Consider the following 26,445-nt stretch of genomic DNA (forward strand, 5'->3'; position numbering starts at 1 on the left):
TGCCATGTGTTGGAAAATGGGTTATTGGTAAGGGCAGGTAAGTACCTACTCTTAGAAATAGGCCACTAACCTCCACTTAGGTCTCAATTAATTAAACCCAGCTCAACCCTTGGTAGCTTGGCAACAAGCAACAAGGCTTAACTTAGGAAACATATGTGTAAAGCATTTAAAAATCACAAAACAGTAAATAAGTAAAACACAAAACACAATAAAAATTCAACACAAATTTATAAAAAAATAGATTATATCTTTATCTTTAAAATGACACCAAAACTAATAAAATCGGATAAGGGGAACCAGAGATATGAATTTTTAACAAATTAATGCTTTTTAGCGCTTAGAAACAAATAGCTCCAATCTGGTCAGCTGGTTGCACCTCAACCGGGGCAAAGTCAAAGTTTGAGGCCGACCACGATAGAGCCCTGCTCGGCTACAGCTCGCCGGAGGCCTCAGTCAAAAGTTTACCTTCGAACTTAGTCGTTTTTCTGGAGATTTTCCTTTAGCAGGACCAAGTCGCCAGTCCAATCGACCTCCTGGAACTCTTCCTCGGATATGCGTTGCAGTAGCTCTTGGTGGAGATTTTTTTTCCTTCGGACGTAGTCGTTTTTTCGAGATGAAAATCCTTTGACCGGGGCAAACCTGAATCTTCACCTGACGTCCCTAGAGCCCTCTTCGGATACACTGCCTGAGAGGTCCCTGTCAACTTCCTACGTTCGGACTAAGTCGCTTTTTCTGAGATTTTCTTCACCGGGACGAACCTGCACGTCAGGCTGGGTTGAGGCAAAACAGCTAGAGTTGCCGTGGTGGGTGGGTCCCTTTATGGAGTTTTTTTTCCAAAAGTTCTTCAAACTTCTCCAAACTTCTGGATCTTCTCCCAGATGTTCCTTAAAGGTTCCTTCGAGGTCCACAGCACACCCCAAGGTGCTAGAAGCTCTGAGATGCTCCTTAAGGGTACGGACTACAACTCCCAGAATGCACCTGGTACAAACTCCTTTTTGGCCACTGGACAGTGGTCAGCTGGTCAGTTTCTTCAGGAGTTGGTGCAGGGGACTCTGGTTAGCAGGTTTTCACCTGTAGCAAACAGGGAGTCCCTCCTTGACCCAGTTGAAGCCAGGCAAATTCCTTCTTGTGGTGGAGCCCAAGTGTACAGCTGGCACAGTCCTCTAGAGTGCAGTGTCCAGGTCCAGGTGCAGGTCAGGATGGGATCTGTGGTGTGGGGGCAGGTCTGCCAGTTTTATCCCTGCTCCTGGGTGAAAAGCAGGGGGTCCTGGTTCTCCAATCAGGTGCAGGGTCCTTACCCCCGTGATGACCACTTCCTGGGAAGTGTGACAAAAATCTATCCCAGGGAGCAACATTTCTCAAAAATCCATCATGGCTGAAAATGATTTTTGGAGGTTACATCTGGCTGAGCCCATCCACTGGTGTGGCTAAAAATCCTAAACACACCCCTCTCCTAATCTAATCAAAGGGGCACCTAATTGTCTGGGTTTGAAGGATGTGATGGTGTTGCTGGGTTGCTCCAAATGTCATTCCCTGCCTTTGAAGACCAGTTTGGCAGCCCTCCCCCTTCCTGTTTCCCCATCTGCTGAGGGGATATCTCCTCCCCCAGGCACATCTCTTTGTGTGGAGCCAGGCCACTTCACACCACACAAAGGCAGCCTGGCCAGGCTGCCAGAGGCTGGCCAATCAGAGCAAAGCAGCTAAAAACACTGCAGTGCGGAAGTTGGCAACTTTTCAGGTAAAGTTTAAAACTCTTTACCTGAACAAGTTATATTAAATCCCACAACTGGAAGTTGTAGGATTTATTATAACAATTAATTTGATACCAAACTTGAGGTATCTTTTACTTAAGGGGACTTTTAAAATTAAAATAAAGTCTCCCCTTTCTAGCCCATGGAGGCCATTCACTACAATGAGGGAAAAACAAATGTGGCTGTTTTACCTCACCAGGGTTTATAAAAATATTTTGATATGGTCCCTGCTTATAGTTACATGGCACCCAGCCCTAGGGGAACAAAAGGCGCACCTTAGGGGTGACATATATGTAAAAATAAGGTAGGTTAAGACTTTGGAACTACTTTTAATTCCAAAGTCGAATTTGCATGTAACTTTAATTTAAAAGCAGCCAGCAAGGCAGGCCTGCCTTTAAAATGACTCTGGGCAACTCAGCAGTGCACCACCTATGCAGGGGTCCCTAAACCTACATGTCCTACCATATACTAGGGACTTATAGGTAGGTACAATTTTGCAAATTATAATTAGCCTAATTTGCATATCCACTTTACACAGAGCACTGGCCCTGGGACTGGTAAGCAGTACTGAGGGCACAGCCAAGAGTCGGTAACCACCAGTATCTGTCCAAAAGGTTTGGGGGTGACCAGGGCAAAAAAGGAGGACTTTCCTACACCATGTATTTCCCATTCTCTTTTTCATTCTCTCTTTTGTGGGGAGGATGCATTTCAGCTCATTTTGCTCCTTTTGGTTAAGCAAAGTTTTCCACTGCGTTTCTTTCAGGTACATTCTGGGAACTTGAGTGCACACTGAAATGTTTCTACCTACAATTGGCATTTTTACATAACCTTAAGTGGTTGCGGTTCTAGGAATCCTTGCAGCAATGGGATGCTCGTAGGAGCAGCCAAGCACTGGACATATGATCTTTTTCCATTCATAGACCCATCATTCAGTGTCAGTGTCCCCATATGTAGGTTGCTCGGATGAGTACACCACCTCTACAACACTAATAAGCAACCATGCTGAACCTACCTCTGCACTAATCCTCTAGTACCCACATTCTCATGGTGTTCATAAAAATCGCTTCCCTAAACATAAAGCGCATTAATTACCCAGTTAAGGAAAGGAAGATACTTGGCTACTGCAGGGTATTTTGTGCTTTTCACATGAACAAAAATGATACTAAAAAAGGTTATGGCTAAGAAGTGTCAGATGCTACAAACAAGAAACATTGAGTCACAACTCTGATCTCCAAAAAGTTAAAATTGTCTGTTAATATGTGGAAATCTGACAATGAAGGCTGACACCAGTCTATGTGAAGGTGATAATGACCGTGTTGTGACTATCTACGCCCTTATAACAGATACACCAGACCTTCAGTTTAATCTAGACAGTCAATTAGTAGAGTTGCTCACAAAGGCAAGTATAATTGATTCATCCTCAGACCAAGACCACATTTTTGAGACAGAGTGAGGATCCGCTGAGTCACTCCAAACAAATACCCAACAGAATTAACAAATTTAAGAAGACCTGCTCATCGGCTCAATCTTGAGGACTCCCTGTAGGTCACGCTGTGCGGTGTTATCATCAGCATGTTAGCTTGTGAGAATACATGAACCAACACTGCCTTGAAGACATCAGAATCTGAAATCAAACTGTGGAGTACTAACACTTTCAGACCAAAATGACTTGCTACAGACTGGACTGGTTAAATAACCTCAAATTCGAATTCAATGGCATATAAAGAAGGATAAATGGGTAACGTTATTGCAGACTACCAAAAATACAAGAAGCAAAAAACAATTATATCTATCATTCAGAAACCCTAGGATTTTGCAGCTTGGGATGGCAAATTTTGGGATAACAAAAAAAACACGAATTTACACTCCTAAGCCCCAAAAGTTTCTGTATATTTGTGCTAGGCAAAAAATGTGATGTCACCAAAAAACACTTGGTTGGTCGTCTGTCATTTCTAGAAACGCTCCCAAGTCACATTCTGTGACCTGGTACAGTGTCCATGTGAATCGTGCCACCTCAGGAAAGTAGGGTGCCTGGTGCCAGAGAGTGCAGATTTAACCGTGAAAACTCTGCCTTCTCTGGCATTCAAAAACCTCCATTCCAATGGTGCACAAGGTGGCAGTGATTGTGGGATGGGACAGGAGACTTGGGCCAAGGCTGAGGGAGGGGGGGGGCATAGAGTCTCCAGGGGATAGAGGCAGAGGGAGGTTTTGGTTAAATAAGGTGTGGGTGGAGAAAAGTCAAGGGTGAGGCAGTGGGACTGGGACATAGACATGGGAAGATGTGTTAAAAAAGATGTAGGGTGGTGGAGCTGGAGTAGGCCAGGCACATTGGGAAATATGCAGAGACGTGGGTTACAGGCTGTTAGCACAGGAGGAGAGCCCTGTACATTTGTGCAATGTTTTTGGTTGTATATGCAGTGCCACTACCTTAGCTTTAAATCACTTGGGCCTAATCAAGCACAAAATAATTTTGAGGCACTCCAGATGCATATGTACATATGAGAAAATCACTTTCTACATCTGTAAGAACTGGGGTCCAATTCTTGCACTTCAGCAATGAAGCTGGTTTTCCAGGATTAATGAAAGAGTGCTTAATGTGCAAAGTCAGTCTTCAATTCCTGGGCTAGGATACTCGACCACCACTGTTTGGAATGTTGGAAATACTCTGGGAGAATCTTGTTACATGCTGGATCCTTGCTATCTTCAGGAAATGTGGTGGCTTCCCCTAACTCATTAAGTGGTATTATTTTGGGCAGATTCGGGGACTTAATGCTCTCAATGTTATGTGATGGCTTTAAGCCATACCTAGAAAACAGACCAAATCTTCTCCTCATTCGTTCCTCCAGGGTCAAGCCGGACACATCTCCTGTAATGTGTCCCCCCACTCCCCTCACAGCTACATCTCTTATGTTTATCTTCAGCCTGCCTCTGGAGAAACTCTGAGCATTACTTGCTGACACGGATGTCAGAATTGACTGGCAGGTGAATGGCTCACAACTTTATCTGAAAGTTTCACCTCTCTATTAGCTTCATTGCCAAAAGCACTGCCTCACAATGACCAAAGCCTGGTAATACAAGACACACCACCAACTGAATCTCACTAAGAGAGAATTTGTGCCCATCACCACTGAGTGAGGTAAAACACTGGCTCTAAGAGATGAATCTTGATGGCCTTATTCTTAGAATATTCAGCAGCTCTGAGCCCCTTCGCTTCTCCACTGACACCAATCTCGTGCACTCGAGAAAGACCACTGGACATCATTTGGGACAGATCCACAGGATGCAGCCCTTCTTGCGGGCATCAAATATCACAAGTACTGTCCAAGTTCTTCTCCTCCTTTCCAACCTTGATAGAGGTAATGCTGCTGGAGGCAGTCCTTGTTATCCAACGCATTCCACCAAAGATCATCCCGCATGAAGGACAATGCCTCATCAAAAGTCTGAAAGCACAACAGAATGACATTCAGCCAGCCACTCAAGACCTGATTCACACCCACAAGGCAGTCAACTCTGGCACCTCACTGTTCCTATTGATTGAGAAGCCTGCTCTCCCACACTTTTCTCCCTTCGACTTGACTACCTGTGTTGAAACGCTAACATCCACAGTGGTTTGCAAAGAGGTTTACAAAATATATGGCATCTGTGTACATGCTATGTGTAAGGACAGTTGCTTGTTGTGTAGTAGGCCCATTCTGCAGTACCATGGAAGTGTCCTGGGAGCCATGGACACCTGTAGGCATTATTAACTTGCGACACCCTATCTTAGTGATGGTTTACTCCATAAAACAAAAATTCCGGCATTGCTGAAAGGTGTGATTGTCAATGCTTGTCAATTATTGAGATTTTCCATCTATTTTCAACTGTTTCTACTTAAAGTGTTTAGTTTAGTTAAAGGTTGTAAAAAATGATTATGAAGTCTAATGATATCTAAAAAGTGCTGCAAAATTGCTTCTAATACTGGAGGTCATTGCTGCTGCGTCACTGGAGGCTATTTGAAAGTGACTAATGTAGGGCTTGAAGAAAGGAGAAGAGAATTCACACCCATGTGTTTTGCTCCAGTGGCTGCTCGACAACTCGTTGATTGGAAGCCTTCTGGAGAGGTCAATACAGTGACGCATCTCCAAATAGAAAAACTACAACTGTTGATTCAACATTACGTCAACAAATCTGTTTACTGTTTTTGGGGGCTAAAAGGAGTTTCCATTGGTAGTCAAGAGGGCTTTTCTGAAATGGTTAGAAATCTACTGAAAAGTCTATTCTGAGAGGCTGCAGTCAAGACCTCTGTCAGATAGTGGCCTTTTAGAAGTCCTTGATGCAATGAAGTGGAAATCTGGAAACCTATTCAGTACTATAATGTCACTTTATAGACTTTAATTCATTTTGAGCACTGCATGTCTGTTTCATAGTATTTACACATATAGGGCCTCATTATGACCCTGGCGGGCGGCAGGGGCCACCCGCCAGGATCCCGCCCTCCAAATTACTGCGCCGCGGTCAAAAGACCGCGGCGGGTATTACGAGTTTTCCCCTGGGCTGGCGGGCGGTTCCAGTAAAACCGCCCGCCAGCCCAGGGGAAAACGACCTTCCCACGAGGATGCCGGCTCGTAATCGAGCCGGCGGAGTGGGAAGGTGCGACGGGTGCAGTGGCACCCGTCGCGTATTTCAGTGTCTGCAAGGCAGACACTGAAATACTTTTCGGGGCCCTCTTACGGGGGCCCCTGCCGTGCCCATGCCATTGGCATGGGCACGGCAGGGGCCCCCAGAGGCCCCGCGACCCCCCCTACCGCCATCCTGTTCATGGCGGCTTTCCCGCCATGAACTGGATGGCGGTAGGGGGGGTCAGAATCCTCATGGCTGCGGAGCGCGCACCGCAGCCATGGAGGATTCCAAAGAGCAGCGGAAAGTCAGCGGGAGACCGTTGACTTTCCGCTTCGCCGCGGTCAGAATGCTCATTGGAGCACCGCCAGCCTGTTGGCGGTGCTCCCGTGGTCGGTAGCCCTGGCGGCCACCGGCCGCCAGGGTCAGAATGACCCTCATAGTATGTAGTACAACAGTCGTAATAACCTAAAGGTAAATCCATCTAAAACAAAGGTTAAGGCCCTCATTATGACTGTGGCGGTAAATCCTGCTTACCGCCACACTGACGCCCACCAACTTACGCTACGGTGGTGGATATTCGTTCACCATATTATGACACACACACACACACACACCCCCCAATCTGACAGAATACAGCCACAGACCCAAAACCGCCAGCCCAAAAGGTCAGTGATAAAGTGGTGGTATCAAAACCCACACCATTACGCCAACAGAACAACGCCCACCACATTATGGCCCACGAATCAACACTGCGGTAAACCATTGGCGGTACATACCACAGCGCTCACAATGGACACCCACAGACAAAACACCACCACATTGGACAATTCAAACAACACACACTTGACACCCATACACACACCACACCCACACCACTTTAAAACACACACCCACATTACCCACAACCCTTTACGGTTACAAATCATTGCCACCAGACTGACACCAAGACCACTGCTACAACTACATACACACACCACATACACCCATACATCCCTCACGCACCCACTTCACACACCCCAACACATTACCAAACACACCCTCACCAACACACATCACATAACACCCATGGCACCACAAAGGCACCCCTGTTTCACTGAGGAGTTAAGGGTCATGGTGGAGGAAATTGTCAGGGTAGAGCCACAGCTATTTGGAGCACAGGTGCAGCAGATATCAATAGCCAGGAAGATGGAGATATGGCGGAGAATCGTGGACAGGGTCAATGCTGTGGGACAGCACTCCAGAACAAGGGACGACATCAGGAAGAGGTGGAACGACCTACGGGGGAAGGTACATTCCATCCCAGCAAGACTCTAGCTCGCTATTCAGACGACTGGCAGTTGACCCCCACCTCCTCCCCCACAACTCACAGCATGGGAGGAGCAAGTCTTGGCAATACTGCATCCTGAGGCTCTGGCCGGCGTTGGAGGAGGACTGCACTCTGGTAAGTCAACTTTCAACAATTATCACCCCCCCCCCCACCTGCATGCCAAGACATACCCTCACCCTCACTCCCATCACTCCACTACATCCCACACACTCCACCATCACATCTCTCTAATCACAATGCCAAGCCCTTCATCCTGTATCAATGCATGGACACCCCTCACAGCCCTGCATGGAGACTCATCACTAAAGCATGCACAGCATAGGGAAACTAACAATCCCACCATACACCAACATACACAAGTAAAAGCTGGCAGGGCAACACCGACCATAGAGGGGCAGCCAGGGATGTACAATATGTCATACACATGAAGCATAATACATCATTTACATCCCCACAGGTACCCCAGCCAATGTCACTGGAGAGGAGGTGCCAGCACTATCCAGTCCCCCAACTGAAGAGCCCCACAGTGATGACAGCAACTCTGGTCTTCAGGATCTGGACGATCTACCTGGCCCATCAGGGACCACGGGACAGCCGGTTACCCAAGCCCAGACTCAGACCACCTCAGAGCCTCCCCCATCAGGAAACAACACCACAGCACCCACCCAGCATAACCAAACCTATGTCCCCTGGACACGTCAATCAGCAGTGTGCCCACCTGTACAGGGACCCCAGGCCACACCTTGCACACAAGACAATCGGGGACCTGGGGTCAGTGGCAGTGGGCACACGGTTCAGGGGACAGAGGCACAGGCCAACAGGGACACTGAGAGGACTGCTGTGCGTCAGGGGGAGGACAGGACCAGGGAACTGACTCTCCAGGAGGCGCTCTCAGAGATCCTGGGAGCCTATCAACATTCCCAGGACACGATGGGCCAGATCCTAGACAACGTGCAAGAGAACAGGTGGCTGCTGGAGGGACAGTATCAGGGAATCAGGGACGACTTGCAGGCCATTAACAGCACCCTGATCTCCATAGCTGGGGTGCTGGCAGACATGGCCAACATTATGAGGGAGGCAGTGTCCCACCAGCGGGCCCCTGCCACTAGCCAGTCATCTGAACAGCCTTCCACTTCCGCTGCCGCTAGTGGCCAGAAGGCCCCGTCACAGGACTCACAAGCCACCAGCACCCCTCCCCCAGCAGAAGGTGAACCACCCCGCAAACGTTCCTTGTGATCCAGACAGAAGCCAGAGACACGTGCCAAGACCCCCGCCAGGAAATGAGACTCTCCTGATTGTCCCCCTTGTGTCCCACTCAGTCACCCTGTCCACCTTGAACTGCCATTGTTCCCCTTCCTATGTCCCCTTGGACAATGCATCTGTGCTACGAACAGACTGGAACAATACCCTGGACTTTCCTCCATCATCACCCCATCCTGTTGCACTTCCCCTCTATATATTAGCACTACAATAAACACCCTTTGATATAAATCGATTTCGGTTATGTTATGTATTTCAAATATGTATAGATTGAAACAGGTACAACCAGTGCAAATGAACTGTACATAGAATGAGCATAGAAGAAATTACCTCTAACTGGCTGTTGTGATCACACCAGGAGTATTTGTCAAATCACCAACATCTGCAAAATGAATAGCCAGAGGTAACAGTAAGTGGGCATAAAAGTGGGAAATACCAGCATGCCAATGCCACACTGAATACAACCAAAGTCATTGAAATGTAAAGTTGCACTGTCTCACCTGTGTGTCATTGGAAGTACTGACGGATTACAGATGTTCTGTTGTCCACATCCTCATCCTCTGCCTCCTCATCCTCACTGTCCACAGGGTCCACTGCTGCCACAGGGGCATCTCCAGTCTCCTCCTCCTGCAGAAAAGGGACATGGCGTCTGAGGGCCAGGTTGTGCAACATGCAGCATGCCACTACTATCAGGCAGACCTTCTTGGGTGAGTAGCACAGGGATCCACCTGTCAGATGGAGGCACCAGAACCTGGCATTCAGGAGGCCAAAGGTCCTTTCAATGATCCTTCTGGTCTGCCCATGTGCCTCATTATGACGTTCTTCTGCCCTTGTCCTGGCATTCCTCACAGGGGTCAGCAGCCATGATAGGTTTGGTTAACCAGAGTCACCTGCAAATGTTGAGGGACAACATTTAGCCACACACTACCCTATATGCCCAACACCATAGGCATACACCAACATATACTGGGGGGAACCAGGGCTCACCTATTAGCCACAACCTGTGCCTCTGTAGTTGGCCCATCACATTTGGGATGCTGCTATTCCTCAGGACAAAGGCATCATGCACCGACCCAGGATACTTAGCACTGATGTGGGAGATATACTGGTTCGCCAAGCACACCATTTGCACATTCATAGAGTGGAAACTCTTACGATTCCTGAACACTTGTTCATTCTGGCGGGGGGAGGGGACAAATGCAATATGTGTTCCATCAATCGCCCCAATTATATTGGAGATATGTCCCATTGCATAAAACCCGGCCTTCACAGTGGCCAAATCCTCAACCTGGGGGAATGCAATGTTGCTGCACGTGTTTTATCAGGGCAGACAACACTCTTGTCAGCATGATTGAGGACATTGGCTGTGACATTCCTGCTGCCAAGCCCACTGTCACTTGGAAAGAACCAGTTGCCAGGAAATGGAGCACTGATAGCACTTGCACAAGAGGGGGGATCCCAATGGGCTGACGGATAGCAGATATCAGGTCAGACTCCAGTTGGGCACACAGCTCTGTGATTGTGGCCCTGTCCAGTCTATAGGTGAGAATAATGTGCCTTGCCTCCAGTGTAGCCAAGTCCACCAGGGGTCTGTACACAGGGTTATGTCTCCATCTCCTAATCATCCGCAGCGGTAGGTATCTAAGGGACAAAAGAGTGAGGAGGCTGTCACAAACTGAAGAATGGAGCCACAGCAGAAGTCCTCCATTTGTAAACATGTCATGGGAAAGTGTAATTTGTCAAGTATGTGCCTATTTATCCTGTGACCCAGCATTATTCCATAGGCCTGCCCCCCCTGAAATGGGGTCCACCTGTCCTGTGTGGAGTGACAGGTGGAAGTGAGGTAATGCCTCTGACGTTGTGGCCAGTGGTGATCTACGCCGGCGGAGACGGTATGCACTGCCGCGGACGTGACCGCCATTTTCTATCTGATTCCTCACTTCCTGACCTTCCATAGGAGAGGACCTACACTGCATGTGCTACTGTGACCTGTGTCTGGAACCTACCATGGCCCGTGTGACCGGGGAAAGGGCCCCAGCCTTCACTTCAGAGAAATTGGAGAGACTGGTGGATGGGGTCCTACCCCAGTACGTACTGCTGTATGGGCCTCCAGACCAACAGGTGAGTACACTGTGGGCACGATGCATGTGGCATGAATACATGGAGGTGTGCGGGAAGGCATTGTGTAAGGGGGGAGGGATGTCCTCTTGGCTGGGTACATGTTGAGTGCTGGGCTATGTGTGTGCCAATAGTGATGGAAACGGGTATGGTGGGCCATTCTTGTTACTGCAGGACTGTTTGTCTAATGGTGTTCTCCTGTCTGTATTGCCTCTGCAGGTCAGCGCCCATCAAAAGAAGGGTATATAGCGGGCCATCGCCAAGGACGTGCGGACCACTGTCGCAAATGGTGGGGGGACCTGAGACGCTGGGCACAGAAGACCGTAGAGGCCCAGCTGGGGATGGCCTCCCAACGAGGAAGGGCTGCCCGTCGGACCCTGACCCCCCTGATGGCCCGCATACTGCCGGTGGCCTATCCAGAGCTGGATGGGCACTTGAGGGCATCACAGCAGCCAGAAGGGGGTGTGTACAGTGGCCATCATTGAAGGAAACGGCTGGAGGGGTGGTATCCGGGTGGTGGTTGTGTGTCAGTGGGTGCCCCTAGACTAGGCCAGACATAGCAGCGGCTAAGGGTCTGAAGGGGAAATACTGCCTACCTAGATTGTTAGCATCCACTACTGGTCAGGGCTGCGTGAGTCCCAGGTGTGCTGCAGTTGGTGGTGTGTGGTCCTCCTCATGCCTTGGTGGCTAGCAATATTACTGGTAGTGCTGTGTGCGCAAACGGTGGTGTTGGTGCAGTCATTGACCCAGTGTATCCTTTGTCTCTCTCCCCTCTTTCTTGTTTTGTCATCCTTTCCTTATGTGCATTGGCATCATCTGGCGGAGGAGCAGAGGCACCGGCGACGGAGGAAGCTGCATCCCACAGGACCCCGGAGGCAGAGTCCACCGACGCTGAGGGCACCAGTGGGACGGAGAAGGAGGGGAGCACCACAGCGGAGACTGGAGGGGACAATACAGACTCGGATACCTCTTGCAATGGGTGCTCCCTGGTGGTGGTGGACACTTCTGTGACCACCCCAGCTACAGGTACAGCCGCCACCTCCGTACCAGCACTGCCCTCCCAGCAGCCCCTCAGCGAGTTGCCCGTGCCCGTTCACCCAGGAGGATGGGCATCTCCTTTGCCCCAGGCACCCCAGGCCCTGCCCCAGTGAGCCCTATTGCCCTGAGTGAGGAGGCTATTGACCTCCTGAGATCCATCTCTGTAGGGCAATCAACCATTCTGAATGCCATCCAGGGGCTGGCAGCCCAGATGCAGCAATCTAATGCATTCCCTGAGGGAATTCACAGTGGGTTGGCAGCCCAACAGAGATCGATCCAGGCTCTGGCCTCCTCTCTGATGGCAGCCATTGTCCCGGTCTCAACCGTCCCCCCTCCAACTTCCACTTCCCAGTCCCATTCTCCTCAACCCCAACCCATTCCAAGCACACAGCCAGACAAGCATGCACACAAGACAACACCCAAGAGTGAGAAAAGAATTTGGGTGTATAGATAAGGGACTGATGGCGCTCAGGAAGCTAATTGGCCACAAATCTCATTAGGGGTTGCCTACACTAGGGAAAACACCCTTCCCTTAAAGGTTCAAAGAAACCCAAACAAATGATAAACATACAGTGAGGTCCCCCCTCGTATTTCTTTGTTAAATAACAAATTTCACACAGTTAATCAGTTATAGCGATCAAACAGGTCAAAATTCAAGTGAGTAAGGTTCAAGTGAACGCAATCTTAAATATCACATCAGTCTTTATAAAGTCCAGTTCCATCCAGGATTTATTGGATCACATCTTCCAATAATCAATATGTTTCATGAAGATACATCTTGAGCCATACACATTGAGCCAACACGTGTTTCGTCTTGGGATAATCCTTTTGTCCCCAACGACTTCTTCAGGGCTTCAAATAAACGTGAGTTACTTTAAAGTGTCCTTATTTTGACTATGCAACACATCCGATCGGTATATCTCGAGTTATAGTAGTTTACGAGTAATTTGAGGTCCGTATATTCCAAGGCTCCTACAGTTCTGAACAGATCACAAGAGGTGTTCCCCTCGTATGGGTACGCTTTCAAGCGAGTGCGAATTACTCGTAAACTACTATAACTCGAGATATACCGATCGGATGTGTTGCATAGTAAAAATAAGGACACTTTAAAGTAACTCACGTTTATTTGAAGCCCTGAAGAAGTCGTTGGGGACAAAAGGATTATCCCAAGACGAAACACGTGTTGGCTCAATGTGTATGGCTCAAGATGTATCTTCATGAAACATATTGATTATTGGAAGATGTGATCCAATAAATCCTGGATGGAACTGGACTTTATAAAGACTGATGTGATATTTAAGATTGCGTTCACTTGAACCTTACTCACTTGAATTTTGACCTGTTTGATCGCTATAACTGATTAACTGTGTGAAATTTGTTATTTAACAAAGAAATACGAGGGGGGACCTCACTGTATGTTTATCAACACCCAAGAGTGTCACAGGCAAACACAAGCACCACACTTCATCCCACAGGCACTCACACAAACATCATTCAGTTGCAGACACAACAACATCCACTATTTTCACTGTCTACCCCTCCTCCTCCTCCACCACCTCCCACCCAGTTACTTCCACACTCACACCTGCATGCACTACATCATCATCCACTACCTGCATCATCACCACACCAAGCAGAACACACACACCTCACTGCCAGACACCTCCGCAACATCCATGCACACGTCCCCTGTGTCCTCTCCCACTGTGTCTGTCCCCACTCCTAAAGTACATAAACGCAAGCACTCAGACACCCAATAGCCATCCACCTCACAACAGCATACAACCCATGCACCTGCACCCAAATCCTGCAGACAAACATATCCAACAACCACTCCCTCCTCCTCCACTCCCATTACTTCTCCCTCTTCCCGCCCCAATGTCCCTAAAAAGCTTTTGCACGTATGGTCAGGGTATCAAGACCCAGCCAAGCACCTCACCCAAACAGTCCACGGGGCCCAGTTTCAGTAGCACCTACTTGTGGTGGAAAGGATTCCAGGCCCCACATACTGAAGGGGAAGGAGCCTGCACCAGCCAGCAAGAAGAGGAAGGAGCCTGCACCAGCCTGCAAGAAGGGGAAGGAGCCTGCACCAGCCAGCAAGAAGGGGAAGGAGCCTGCACCAGCAGCTGTCACAGAGACCACACCGCAGCAGTGGTTGTGCAGCTGTCAGAGGATGCAGGGGCTGAGCAGAAGCCTCCCATGACCACCACCACAGTGCAGCCATCGGAGGGTGCAGGGGCTGAGCAGGAGCCTCCCATGACCACCACCACAGTGCAGCCATCAGAGGGTGTAGGGGCTGAGCAGGAGCCTCCCACGACCACCACCACAGTGCAGCCATCAGAGGGTGCAGGGGCTGAGCAGGAGCCTCCCACAACCACCACCACGGTGCAGCCATGAGAGGGTGCAGGGGCTGAGCAGGAGCCTCCCACAACCACCATCACAGTGCAGCTGTCACCGCCGGCAGATGCCATATGATCCAGCCTCCATGGGATGCTGTGCGGCCTGCCCCTACCAGAGCCAGTGGGGTATTCAACCACCTGAGAGACTGTGGCCTTGCGCTCCCCAGGACCAAGCACAGGGCATGTTGCCCCCTCCAGAACCAGTGGGAAAGACACCCACTCGAGAGACTGTGGCCTTGCACTCCCCAGGACCAAGCACAGGGCATGTTGCCTCCTCCAGAACCAGTGGTCTTGTTTCCGCATCCGGCTGAGGTGCTCCCCCAATCCCCTGAGGTGCCTGCCTGTTTGCCAACTGATGCCCCTGCAGTGTTCTCTTCGTATTGGTGCAGGGATCGAGTGGGGCCATGGACTTTGCCCTGTGGCCATGTGGCCCCTGTGAACTTTGGACTGGGCAGTGTCCCTTTTTTGTACATTTGTAGATATTTGTTGCATTGCCACATTGACTTATTATTTTTTATTTTAATCTTATTACAATCACTTTCATCAATTCCTGTTGTCCTTGCATTATTCAGCCAATTATCGGGGACAAATTGTTTTCTTGTGCAGCTGGTTGTGTGTATGGCATGTGTGTGTGTGGGGTGTGTGTTGTACGTGTGTGTGTTACTGTCGTTTCCCCCCCTTGTGTGTTAGGCGGCTGTACTCACCATCGTCGTCTTCACCAGCATTGGTGTCCGTGGTGGAGGATGACGTAGAAGATCATCAGAAAGACTTGCAGTTCTGGTTCCATGGCGGCATGGTTCTTCCCTGTGTCTCCAATGGAGAGTCCTTTGACTTTTGTGCTCTGTTTCTGCTAGGCTGTTGATGGCGTTGGTACCGCCCCGAAAAGGTGGCGGTTTGCTATGTCATAATATGGTGGGCAGAACTTTGTCTTCCGCCTGGCTGGCGGTCGGTGAGATACATTGGCTGTCTTTCGTAGATATCACCGCCATGGTCATAATTTGTCCTTACTTACCGCCAGCCTGTTGGGGGAATTACCGCCACTTTATCACCAGCCGCCAGGGTTGTAATGAGGGCCTAAGCCTTTTGAATGAATGTCCAAAACCCACCTTTCATTGGTCAATCAGTTCCTCTCCAATTGAATATGTGACCATTTATACATATATTGGGGGGTGTTTATTGATCAAACATTGAATTGTAATATCCATTTTAATAAATTAGATTTTAGGAGCAATGATGTTGTTAATCCAATCAAGTGCTTTTTCATGAAATATGGAGGTCATGTGTTAGGTCCAGCTTTTACTGTTATGTGCAAATTATTTCCCATATTTTTGTATGGGTCTTTGTTTTTCCATCGGAAAAAAATCTTAATCTTGATACTACACATATGCAAACAATTTGTTACTTATTTAACGTGAGATCTTCAAGTCCCTTCTGCTGTATGTCTTGAATCGGTTCCCTCCTCGTTGCTATCATTATCTATTGGTCAATTTATCAACACTTGGTGCAGTTGTGTCACAGCTGACAATGATTCTAAGAAAGCCCTAATATACGAAAAGTATCTTGTTCGGAATTATGCTCCAACTATCTTTGAGGAACTGCAAACACAACATTTTTGCAGATTATAAATTATCAAAATATCTCTAAAATATCTTTCACCCATTACAGGCAATTTCTGAAATGTCCAATAAAAACACATTTATAAAATTTACCTTACTCTAATTTCTCTATCCCTGTCTTACAAATATTCTACTTATGTCCAGGAAACGTATTTAATTAGGATATTGGCTTATTTGGACTTAAATTTCCAGTCAAGCACAGAAAATTAACTTTCACTTTAAAGATTATTTTATATTCCAACCATTGATATCATAGGTTCATGGTCCAGTGTTGATAGTGTAGATAGATCTTGTTGCTTATGTTTTGAAGCCCAGAATCTTTACACTGCATTGTTTGCCTACTTCCATTTTAGTTTGACCGCTGCATAATGTTGCTTTGATCACTTTCCAAGAGCTTTTGGTATAGAACTGTCAGAGAGGCTACTGCATTGTGCTTTTAGTGGTAAATCCACCAAATTGATTCATTTCATAGTTCTTTTTTATGGATCAAATGTCTTTATTATGAATATGCACTATCTACGTAACCAGCACATCATAATGTGACAAAAGCAAAAGTAAACAACATAGTTACAAAATTAGAACCCCTCCCCCCTGGGGTACTCACAAGCATTTACAGAGTATAAGGTTTAAACAACTGTTGTACGATTTTCACCGGAGTTGTTGTTTAGTGATATAGGAGTGACTATCTCTGCGAGACGTAGGAGTTTCAGGTACCTAGGGCATGTCAACTTGGGATAATAATGTTATATACGGTTTCCACAAGTCAGTGTATGTGTCCCCTTGAGAGGTCAATACCAGGGATAGCTTCTCCATGCCTAGGATATACCATATTCGATGAAGCCAGACCAGATGCGTGGGGATTGTGGCTGTGCCCCAGTACTATTGTCTGATGAGCCGCTCCTAGTGTCAGACCAACGTAACGGCCTTTGCAAGATTTGAGCAGGAATGTGAGTGCGTTGGGTAAGCCCAGGGTGGTGTAAGCAGGACATCCGGGCAATTGTGTATCTATGTCCTGTAATACCTATTCCCAGAAGGGCAAAAGTAAGGCATTCCCACAGAAAATGAATTAAGGTGCCGGCCGACCCACATTGTCGCCAGCAGTCCGGCCTGTGAGTAGGGTAGCACTTCTGTAAGCGGGAAGGTGTATGATACCAGTAGGTGATGATTTTAGTACCTTTTTTTAATACTCGCAGTGTTACGAGAGGTGTGGTGAGCTCTGTAATGTATCTCTTCCCTTTCCTTAGGCGTTAGGAGCCTGCTCTGGCTCCCATCATCTATACCCTGGTGTTCTAGATGGTGGGGAGGTCTGAAGTATAATGTGATAAAGTTCTGTAATCATCCCCTTATCTGTGGACTTTGCAATAAGCCACTTTTCAAAGGTTGTTAAGGGTCTCGAGGATCCAGCTTTCGTAGTGGAATGAGTTATCCAGTGTCAGACTTGTAAATAGCGGAGTCGCTCCATTTCCGGCATCCCGAAGTCTTCTTCCAGCTGATCAAAGGAAAAGAGGCCGTCCACCCCAAAAAGGTGGCCAACGAATAGGCAGCTACTCCTCAGCTATCTTTGGAACGCAGCATGGTCAAGTGCCGGTGCAAAGTCTGAGTTGAACAATATAGGTGTCATAGGGGAGGGAAAGGTTGTGATCCCTTTAGAATGGAATCATCCATAGATGTGTGACCATAATCGCCCGGTCTATAAAGAGCCAAGGTTTCTCAAACTCAGCGCTAAACCATTAAACGAAGAAATGGAGCTGGGCCGCTTGGTATTATGCTGTGAGATTTGGAAATCCCAGTCCGCCCTCCGTATGGGGCCAATAGCCGCGTGCGAGGGTCATTCGTGGGCTTTTGTCAGCCCACACGAATTGGAGCATAGCCTATTGCACACCTTTGATCATGCCATAGTTCTTTTTTAAATTAGCACTTGCTTGAACTGACAACATTAAAATTGACCACATTGCTTTTGTGATGGTTTTACCAATTAGCCTCCTATATTGGCATGTGTATGTTCACAGCCATTGGATGGTATTGATTTTCTTATTTTTCCTAAGTTCTAAATAAAGTATTAAACACTCCATTTATCAACATTCCTGTTTCACCATTAACATGCTGAACTGCTCTCAATTTCCAGTTCCCATCACAGTATAAGCAGCTCCTATGTATTGCTCCAGTTGTAGATGAACACTTTTTGATTTGGGTAGATTAACATAGACTTCTACTTCTCCATGCTGCTAACTAACTCTTTGGCAAACACCACACACAGGATATGGCAGATGCTAGTAAGAGACACAGCCCAGCTTTACTGTCCTTCATGCGATGCTGTGCTGCAGGAAAAATTGCAGCGCTGCGTTGAGAGAAGGGCAATAAATAGGTAATCATTTTCTTTAACAAGAGTCATTCGCTGATGACGTCAACGGCACTGGTGTTAAAAGTGTCTGTTCTGCAGGAACTCAGACTTGCGCTGTTAAGCAACAGCAAGCTGATAGAGTCTGGCATAAGGTTTGTACTGGCCACCAGTACAAATTCCAATGTGTAGACCAATGCGCATGGGTCATACATGTGAGATGTGTGCATTAGTGTAGAGCGTACAGGTTGCATGTAGGAATGCAGTACATGCCTGGTTTCTCTTGCTGTAGGACTTGGTGCAAAAGCAGGTTATGCTTCCTTGGAAGGTCTGCCTTAAGACTGCAACTAATGGTTTTTCCACAGTCGCATCCCAGACATGCCTTTGATATATAAATTTGAAGTGTGTTACCAAAAAGCTTTTTTGCGCTGCTGTTCATGCCACTTTGCGCTGCCTCACGCTTCACGAGCACCAGCACACTCCTTAAGTAATTCTGACCCGCAAATCCTTGAACTGTTTCCATGATTTGGGCAGATTTTGACAAAACCGTGTTTCTTGCAGCCACTGGTAAAGTTCTAAATTCAGATGTCCTTTCCCAATTTGTGTTTCTTAATGAACACTAAGCATATCTGTCTTTTGTCCATCAAACTTGGTAACCCGGCCTGGTTTGTAATGCCTCTTCAGATGGCAAGCTAAGACACCCTAGACTGATATGCCACGGAATGGTGGGCGAGCTTCACCGTGACCTATGTGGTGATCAAGCTCTTACAAAGAAGCCCTGTCTGAGTATCATTACTGTCCACTCATGATTTCATCAAGCACCAAGACAACATTCATCAAGGGCATAGTTGTCTGTCATTATAGCATGGATACATTTCCGTTGGAGGTCTTGGGAGGGTTTTTTATTTAGGCAGAAGGACTGCACTGGCTATAGATTGTCTTGTCCCTTTGTGCTCGTGTTGGGCTCGTCCATATGTAGGACAAAATAGAATTCCTGTCCCCCTATGTGCTTGAGCCTGGCCTATCCTCATGTAGGACACAAAATGGAATATCATATATAGCATAACAATGCGGGCCATCTGTACTGATGCGCCAGTTTTCTTGCGTCGCCCCTGCCCCACCTAACGACACCACGTGTGTGCTGTATTTATAATATGACGCACCATGGCGCATGTTAGGCCAATAGCGTCAGAATTCTTGACACTATTGTGGTGCTTTGCTCCACTAGCGTTAATTTTGCGGGCCTCCTAATGCTGGAATGCCCCCTTGCATACATTATGCCTGACGCAGGCATAATGTGCTGCAAGGGGTTGGAAAGTGGCACAATGCATGCATGGCGCCACTTTGTAAATATGGCGCAGCGAATATTGCCTCCTTGAGCCACATTAGCGGGAAAAAAATTACCCTAGTGTGGCACAAGGAGACGCTAGGGCCTTGTAAATCTGGCCCTGCATATAAGACAAAGGTTAGGGATTTTTTCAGGCACTGGACAGGAGACCTATGGTAAGAGCTGGCTGTAAAGGTGTGTGATTTTTAGCTTTTTATTTTGAAGAAAATTGCTTAAAATCTGCACCCCAAAGCAAACCTTTCTTTCATTAAACTTGATTAAGAAATTTGTAAGACATGTTGTGCTAGATTCTCAAAGCTATTTGAGATTCAATATTGAGAATGAATGAGAGGCGACCAAGTCGAACCTTGAATGGACAAACACCTCAATGAACAAGTGTAAACAAAGATTGTCTGTTATAAATGTGGGTTCACAGTCACAAATTATTTGCTCACATGCATTATAACACTAATATGTTGTAATAGTTTGCTTGAGCAGATCTGCTGGTTTGGGCATTTCAGGATGGGTGCACCCACCTAAGACGGGGAACACACATAAACGCTCTAGTATATAGTCTCTCATAAACTCATGGGAGGTGCAATCCAACCCTGGATATAGTTGGGTCTGATGCCTGTCAATTGTAGGAGTAAGGACCAAAGATGTAATTGGAGAGGAAATATCCCCTGCCCCCATTGTAGTCAGGGACAGGGTAATGATTAAGGTGCTAACTATTGTACTCAAGGCCATCATGAGTGCTCCTCCATTTGCCACCTCATGAACAACAAAGCCACAGTTTGCACTGGTGTAAGCTTCGCAAAGTGGTGCAAACAGCAGCAACAGATGACTTTTACGCAGTGAAAGTTGCCCCTTGCCCTGCACCCCTATGGGCTATCTCCCCTAATAATGCAGGAAAGGGGGATGTGGGCCAACATAAAAACCTTTGGTGTTTGTGTAAAGACAAATGTACTGAAATAGCATGATCTGACTTTGACTCCACATCCAAAGCCATAGCATGTGCAAGCAAGGTTCTAGGGCTTTATTGGCTGACATACCAGGATGTAACATATGTCCTTTTACCTAAAACACACACCTTACATGTCTGAGTCCTGTGCAGGTGTCTGCTTGTAGACGTTTGTAGTGGAGAGTGTATTTTTAGTGCAAAGCCGGGGCTACATAGTGCAGACTGGCCTTGGTGCAAGAGCGTGAGGCTCTGCATCAACCAGTACAACCAGCTTTAGTGCAAGCACTGCTGATGACCTCATCTGTAGGTGACTCTTACTAAATACGGTGCTATGCTTAATCTATGATTCATGCAACACAGTCCTTCCTTCCATGAAGAACAGTAAATGTGGGCCAAAGTCTAGGATCTGTTGTGTGTCATTCACCTTTTCCTAAGAAGCTGAAACTCTATATTGTGCTGTGAAGTTCTGCTGCATGTGGGGGACAAGGGGTTAACTTTGTTCTGTTGAGCGCATATGAGTGCCCTTATCTTTGCTCCCAGAACCCCTAGGATGGAACCCCTGAACCACTGAAGACATGTATGTGTTTCCCTGATGGCATTCTGAGAGGTACTGTCCTGAAGGGCCTAACGTATGTTTATTGTGGTGTTATCTAGCCCATTAGATAAAAGTTGATGTTTTAGAAATACTCTTCTACAACAGTTTAAAGTTCAAGGTCTACCTATATTTACTAGAGGTCGACATGCACGTTTGCTACGCCATCCTCCACTACCATGGGACTGGATCCTTAATCCTATGGTCAGATGTAAGGATTTCACCTTCCTGGGCCTGTGCCTGAATCTAGGTTGTCCTCTTGGAAGTTTGGAAGTAAACCCATCAACCAGGATGCCATCTGAGTCCTGCAACAGTGCCTGTGTTTTGTCTTTAGGTAATTGTAGTGTCTTACAAGTTTATAAAGTAACCCTTTTGGCTCCGAATGGACTCAGTAGCAGTATGACGTAATCACTAGAATAGAATTTAATGAAAGCTTGGTTTAGAATGTGAGGAGTTCACCGGTAAACGCAGTGGAATAAAGACGTGTGATTTACAGCTCCAAGTGTGGTGTAGTCATTAGCAGGTACCCAGACTAGGGAGGCCGCTACAACTGGTGATGAGATAGGGGATAAGTAACCCAAAGAAAGACGGTGCTCTCCCAGAGAGTGTGCCATGGTCCAAGCAAACTGCTTGTGTGTGTCACTTGTGCCTTCGTCGAAGTGCTGGGTCAACAGTTGGCATATGTGGAGTCAAAGTGCAACTCCAGCCAGTGTGAAGCATTTGAAGATAAAGAAAGCCTCACTGAGAAATCGACGCATCTTTGGTCTAGAAACTATGAAAAGGCCATACAGAAAGGTACCGCACAGCAATGTAAAATAAAGTTTTACATGGTGCGGAGCATTAACGCTGAAGGCGAATACAACTAGCTTTACAAACCAATACCAATGTCAAAGACAATCATAATTTACCACATAAAATTGCGAATAGAAGCGCTGGCTGATGGAACAAGTGAAAAGGAAGCATACTGTTGCTACACTTACTAGAGTCTTGATAAGTGGAGCATACAACCTCACCTGCGGGTGGGGAAACCCAAGAAGAAGCACTTCGTGTTGTGCTTACTGAGCTGCCCAATACCAGAAGCGGCACACCACCAAAGCTGCCAGGTGGCGGCTCAGAAGGTCTTCTCAAGTGACTGGGGTTTTGACCTTCTTCTTTGTCGGAGCCCAAAGCCTGTCATGGATGACCCGGAGGCTGATCCATTGTGGGGCCTCAGGATGATGTGATGATAGAGATTCTCTGGGACAGCCGACATCATCAGAAAGAGCCGCACCCACTCCCATGAACAGTTATAATCCTGCCACCTTCCTGAAACCACCACCACCTTTCAGTAGTATGTCCAACAATCTAAATATTGTTGATAGATGGACTGCTTGGATAGAGACATTTGAAGATTTCATCAATGCATTTGAAAAGACTGATAACAGAAAGATTTTAAAATACCTCAAAAATCTTGCTGGTGATGGTGTGAAAGAAGTCATAAACAAAATGCACAGAAGTCACGTACCGTCAGATTAAAAACGCTTTGGCCCATATTTATACTTTTTGACGCTAAACTGTGCTAACGCAGTTTAGCGTCAAAAAATTTAGCGCCGTCTAACGCCATTCTGAAGCACCATGCGGGCGCCGTATTTATGGAATGGCGTTAGCCGGCGCTAGCAGACCGGCGCTGCCTGGTGTGCGTGGAAAAAAAACACGTAGACCAGGCAGCGCCGGCGTAGGGGGAAAATGGCGTTAGGGCGTCTTAAAATGGGGCAAGTCAGGTTGAGGCAAAAAAATCGCCTCAACCCGATTTGCGCCATTATTTTCGACGCCCAGATGCCATTTAAATGACTCCTGTTTTAGTAAAGACAGGAGTCATGCCCCCTTGCCCAATGGCCATGCCCAGGGGACTTATGTCCCCTGGGCATGGTCATCGGGCATAGTGGCATGTAGGGGGGCACAAATCAGGCCCCCCTATGCCACCAAAAAAAATTAAAAAATAAAAAAAATTATACTTACCTGAACTTACCTGAATGTCCCTGGGGTGGGTCCCTCCATCCTTGGGTGTCCTCCTGGGGTGGGCAGGGGTGGCAGGGGGGGTCCCTGGGGGCAGGGGAGGGCACCTGTGGGCTCATTTTGAGCCCACAGGCCCCTTAACGCCTACCCTGACCCAGGCGTTAAATAGTGGCGCAAATGCGGGGTTTTTTGACCCGCCAACTCCCGGGCGTGATTTTTGCCCGGGAGTATAAATACGACGCATTTGCGTCGCCGTCATTTTTTTAGACGGGAACGCCTTCCTTGCATCTCATTAACGCAAGGAAGGCGTTCACGCAAAAAAATGACGCTATTTGCCCATACTTTGGCGCTAGACGCGTCTAACGCCAAAGTATAAATATGGCGTTCGTTTTGCGCCAAATTTGCGTCGAAAAAAACAACGCTAATTCGGCGCAAACGGAGTATAAATACGGGCCTTTGAATCCCAAATTCAATCCAGCACCAAACGTTGACTACGAACAATACATTTTCAGACAAGAACGTCAAAGAGTTGGTGAAAATATCGGTGAATTCGTAGAAAGACTCGAACTCATCAAACACTGTAAATTCAATGAGTTTAATGATGAAGAAGTCATGCATCTTAGAGTTATTGATGGATGCTTGTCAAATTCATTCAGATGACAAATGCTGAGTGAAGCTCTTAGTCTGGAGCGAGTGTTGATGGCTGCCAGTGCTGAAAGACAACCTGCTGACATGGACGCCGGAGTTCCCCAGAGTGAATCAGTCATGATTGGGAAAAGTAAGCTGAAACAAAAGACTGAAGGACACAAAGTTATGTTTTAGATGTAGATTTCCATTTCCACACAAAGGAAAGTGTCCCGCCATTGGACAGATATTTAAAGGTTATGGGAAAGAGAACCATTTCGTGACGGTGTGTAAAGCAAAGGAAAAATTATGTGCATCACAGCGGGAAGACAAAATGGCAGCTAGAATGTTCCCGAAGCAACGTTTGATGCATGCCCACAAGGCTAAGTGGCGAAATCAGTTGAGGCAAATTGATACTAAACGAAGTCGATTGTCATCTCAATCATCGTCAAACAGTTCATCCGTCTCACTAACAAATGAAAGTGGAGAAAGTGATTGTGCCATGTCAATGTTTACCTCAGAGAAATGTGCACATGTGGAACTGGTTGCATGTGAAGGAAAACACCACTCGAAGAAAAGTCAACTTGCCAAAACAGCATAATACTACAAACACTGTCCCAAGAGTACATTGAGAATAAATGGTTGTTCCATACCTTTTTTTATTATCGACCATGGTGCATCAATAAACATAAATAATGCCTGAAGAGAAATACAATGAACTTATGCCATCTAAGACCAAAGTGTATACTTGGGCTGCATCAACACTTATAAAGAGTCAATGTTCATTTGTAGCTACAGTGAAACATAACAAAATGAAGGTACAAGCACTGATCCATGTGCTTCAAAGTACGGTGTCAAGTGCCTCTTTACTCAGTTTCAACATGGCTGCTGATATGGGACTGGTTTCTTTGAATTACAACATGAAATCTCATCACAAAATGGTAAGTCAATTCCCTTTGGTGCTTCATGGTTTAGGAAAGCTTACAAATGTGAAAGTAAGATGGCATATTAATGAGAATATCCATCCTGTTGCTCAGAGACATAGACAAATTGCTTTTCATTTACAAGAAGCTGTTGAAAAAGAACTTGAATTGTTACTTAGCATGACATTATTGAGTGTTCCACTGGGCCAGCACCATGGGTTTCTCCCATTGTACCAGTGCCCAAAAATGACAGTGAAGGAGCTGTACGCATCTGCGTCAACATGCCTCAGCAAACAAGGCAATTGAACAAGAATGACATCCAAGTCCACACATTGCTGACATAAAAATGCAATTGAATGGTGCAAGGTCTTTTCTCGCCTTGATTTAAATAACAGTTATCATCAGTTGGAACTTGAAGAAAGTTGCAGGTACATTACAACCTTTTCTACATGTGTTGGTTTGTTTTGATACAAAAGACTTAGGCCCAGATGTAAGAAGGCCTAGCGCCTCCTTGAACCACATTAGCATAATTTTGTACGCTAATGTGGCCCAATGAGGCCAAAATGGCTGCACCAGATCTACAAAGTGCACAATGCATGCATTGCACCACTTTGTAGCCCCGTGCGCCACATTATGTTTGCGCCAGGCATAATGTATGCACGTGGGGGCATTTCCCCGTTAGGGGGGCCAAACAAATGGCGCAAAGAAATCTAAAAGATTTCTTTGCGCCATTTTTTTCTGCATTTTTAACACATGCTCAGAGCAGGCATTAAAAGGGGGCACACCATTGCTTACTTTGGGCCCTATGTACTGTTTGGCACTAACCCTGAACAGTACATCAATAGCGTAAAAGATTCTGACGCTATCGCCCCCCACCCTGCGCCATGGTGCGTCGTATTTTAAATACGGCGTACACATGGTGGCGGTATGGGGGCTCTAAAGGGAGCAAGGAAAGTGGCGAAGCACTGGTGCCGCACCACTTTTCTTAAATCGGCCCCTTAGTTTTGGTATGTCATCGACTGCAGCACTTTTTCAAGACATCCCACATACCATACAGCCTGTTGTGAATGCATTCAATTACAGAGATGACATATTAGTTTTCCGAGCTACACAGAAGGAGCACGATAGAGCTCTCACAGAAGTATGTAATTTACTCAGTGACGCAGGATTGGCTTTTAATGTAGACAAGTGTGAGTTCAACAAGACAAAACTGAAATTCTGTGGTCATATCTTTTCTGATGGGGCTATGACACTGGAGCCTGCAAAAATACAAGCTCTATCAAATGCTGATCCCCCACAAGATGTTTCAGTGGTACTTTCCTTTCTTGGCATGGCCAGTTACTGTTCAAGGTGCATACAAGAATTTGTCACTGTTAGTGCTCCATTACGAGAGTTGACGAAGAAAATGTTTCCTTTCAGCGATCTCACTAATATGAGAGAAGTTTCAAGAGAATCAAACACGCCATTGAAAATGCTACTGAAATGGCGTGTTTGATTCCAAAGCTTCCCACAGAGGTTGTTGTTTGGTGATGCTAGCCCGGCCGGGTCAGGCGTTATCCTTGTACACCACAGTGGAT

This window comes from Pleurodeles waltl, chromosome 5 (assembly GCF_031143425.1).
Source record: "Pleurodeles waltl isolate 20211129_DDA chromosome 5, aPleWal1.hap1.20221129, whole genome shotgun sequence".
NCBI lineage: Eukaryota > Metazoa > Chordata > Amphibia > Caudata > Salamandridae > Pleurodeles > Pleurodeles waltl.